A 2,549-nucleotide genomic window follows, 5' to 3' on the forward strand; every position below is an offset into this window, starting at 1 on the left:
TAGAACTTAGAAACTTTTTCTTCCTCTTTAACATATATATTCATGAAAGTTAGCAGTGATTAGATAAGTTTAAGGCTTGTTACGAAGAAAGATGAAAACATTTACTAATATTTGTGTTCTATATAAATTCACAATAAGAATAAAACCATTTCCACGAACATGGCTTATATTATAAAAAAAATGTACAAGAATCAACATCATTAAAATGTCCACACTACCCAAAGCAATCTATAAATTCAACGCAATCCCCATTAAAATACTTCAAAGACCTAGAACAAACTCTCCAAAAATTCACCTGGAATAATAAAAAAAAAAAGGCCCCAAATAGCTGCAGCAATCTTGAGAAAGAAGAACAATGCAGGAGGAATCACAATACCAGATGTCAAAGTATATGACCAAGCCACGGTTCTCAAAACTGCCTGCTACTGGCACCAGAACAGACATATAGACAAGTGGGACAGAACAGAGAGCCCAGAAATTGGCACAAGCCAGTATGCTCAATTAATATTTGACAAAAGCGGCAAGAGCACACAATGGAGATAAGACAGTCTCTTCAATAAACAGTGTTAGGAAAACTGCACAGATACTTGCAAAAAAAATGAAACTAGATCACCAACTTATACCATACACAGAAATAAACTCAAAATGGATAAAGGACTTAAATGTAAGATGGGAAAAACCATAAACATCTTAGAAGAAGCCATAGGCAGCAAAATAGCAGACATTTGTCATAGCAGTATCTTTACTGATAATGCTCCTAGAGCAATGGAAAGTAAGGAGAAAATAAACAAATGGGACTACATCAAAATAAAAAAGCTTCTGCACAGCAAAAAAACACCCATCAACAAAACAACAAGAAAGCCCACTGCATGGGAGAACATATTTGCTAATGTTATCTCTGATAAGGGTTTAATCTCCAAAATTTACAGGGAACTCATACAACTTAACACAAGGAATATAAGGAGAAAACAAGATGGTGGTATAGGTAAACACTGGAAATTGCTGCCTGGCACAACCACTTCAAAAATACAAATAAAAGACAAAACCGACATCATCCAGAACCACAGGAAGGCTGGCCAAGCGGAAATTCTACAACTAGAAAGAAAGAAAAAACCATACTGAGACTCAGAGGAGGTGCGGAAGTAAAGAGTAGAGGTACAGAGGCGCCCAGAAGGGCTGACAACTGAGGACGTGGAGGAAATTCAATTGGAAGGGAGTCTCCAGCTCCCAACGGCCCTGGACTCCAGTTCCGGTGAGTCTCTGGGAACCCAGACTCATATGGGGAGAAACTGCACAGTCTGGCATCGGGCAGAACTTGAGGGCGGCTTTCTCTCAGAGGTGCCTGCAGCGATTACTGGGACACTGAGACCCGTGGCCTCAAAGGGCAGGGCTGAGGATCAGCCATAAGTGTTTGCTGCACCCTGTTGATTCCCTGAGACCCCGCCCCACCCAAGCTGCCACACACAGAGGCTTTTGCATATGAATGCACTGGCCCTTTGCAATCTAAAATTACATAACTAACAATAAAATGAAATTATAAAAAATGTACATAAAAAGCCAGAAAGAACAAAAAGCATGTTCTGAAAATCATTTTAACTTTTCATTAGCAAATAATTTCAAACATACAGAAAAGTTGTAACTATGAGTAGTAAGAAAATAACCCACATACCTTTTACCCAGATTCACTTATTAACATTATTCCCCATTTGCTTTGTTATTTTCTCTTTTTGCCTCTCCCATTTGCGAGCAAGTTACATAAATCATGGTCTTTTACCCCTAAACTCTTCAGTGTGTATTTCCTAAGGATCATGATTATCTCTTATGTAACCCCAGTACAGTTAGCAACTTCAATACATTTAACATTGATATCATACTTTTTATCTATTTGACTGTCTGGATTTCACATTTGTGAATTAAGGCAAAAATGTTTTTTATAGCATTTTTTCCTCCTCCGGCACAGACACCTAACCTAATACTGCATTTAGTTGTCTGATCTTTTTAGCTTCCTTTAATCTGGAATATTCCCACAGCTTTCCGTTGCCTTTTATAACATTGGCATGTTTAAAAAATAGTCTTCCCTCCTTTTAATACAACATTCCTTACCTCGGTGATGCTGTGTCTTTCACGGGAAGCTCATCTGGACGCACAAGCTCTCCATCTGCCTCTCACTGGTGGTATTAATCCGGATCATTTGGTCAAGGTGTTCTTCATTCCCCACTGTATCATCACTTCTCCAATAGATCTAAGGTTCCCATAACCCCCTCCTCAGGTTTGATTAATTTGCTACAAGCTACTTAGCTTAAAGAACTTAGGAAATCAGTTTTCTTACTAGATTCCCAGCGTATTACAAAGGATATGAATGGGATCTGAAGGAACGGACAGATGAAGAGGCACACAGAGCAAAGTCCGGAAGAGTCCGGAGCACAGGAGCATCTGTCCCCTTGAAGTTTGGGGTGCACCACCCTCCCGGCATTTTTATCCTGCAAACCAGAAACTCTCCAAACCCCATTCTATCAGGGGTTTTATGGAGTCGTCATTACATTGACATT

At 39.3% G+C, this 2,549-nt stretch overlaps 1 long non-coding RNA gene across 1 annotated transcript in view; it reads right to left on the reverse strand.

Annotated features, from left to right (window-relative positions):
* The window catches only part of LOC107183028, a 24,858-nt gene extending 22,632 nt beyond the window's left edge, over window positions 1–2,226 (reverse strand). The window contains exon 1 of the long non-coding RNA XR_001513807.1: window positions 2,104–2,226. This is a non-coding gene — a long non-coding RNA (uncharacterized LOC107183028). The remainder of the gene's footprint in view (window positions 1–2,103) is intronic.
* Between the last annotated feature and the right edge of the window lie 323 nt (window positions 2,227–2,549).

Source organism: Myotis davidii, unplaced genomic scaffold (assembly GCF_000327345.1).
Source record: "Myotis davidii unplaced genomic scaffold, ASM32734v1 scaffold1639, whole genome shotgun sequence".
Taxonomy (NCBI): Eukaryota; Metazoa; Chordata; class Mammalia; order Chiroptera; family Vespertilionidae; genus Myotis; species Myotis davidii.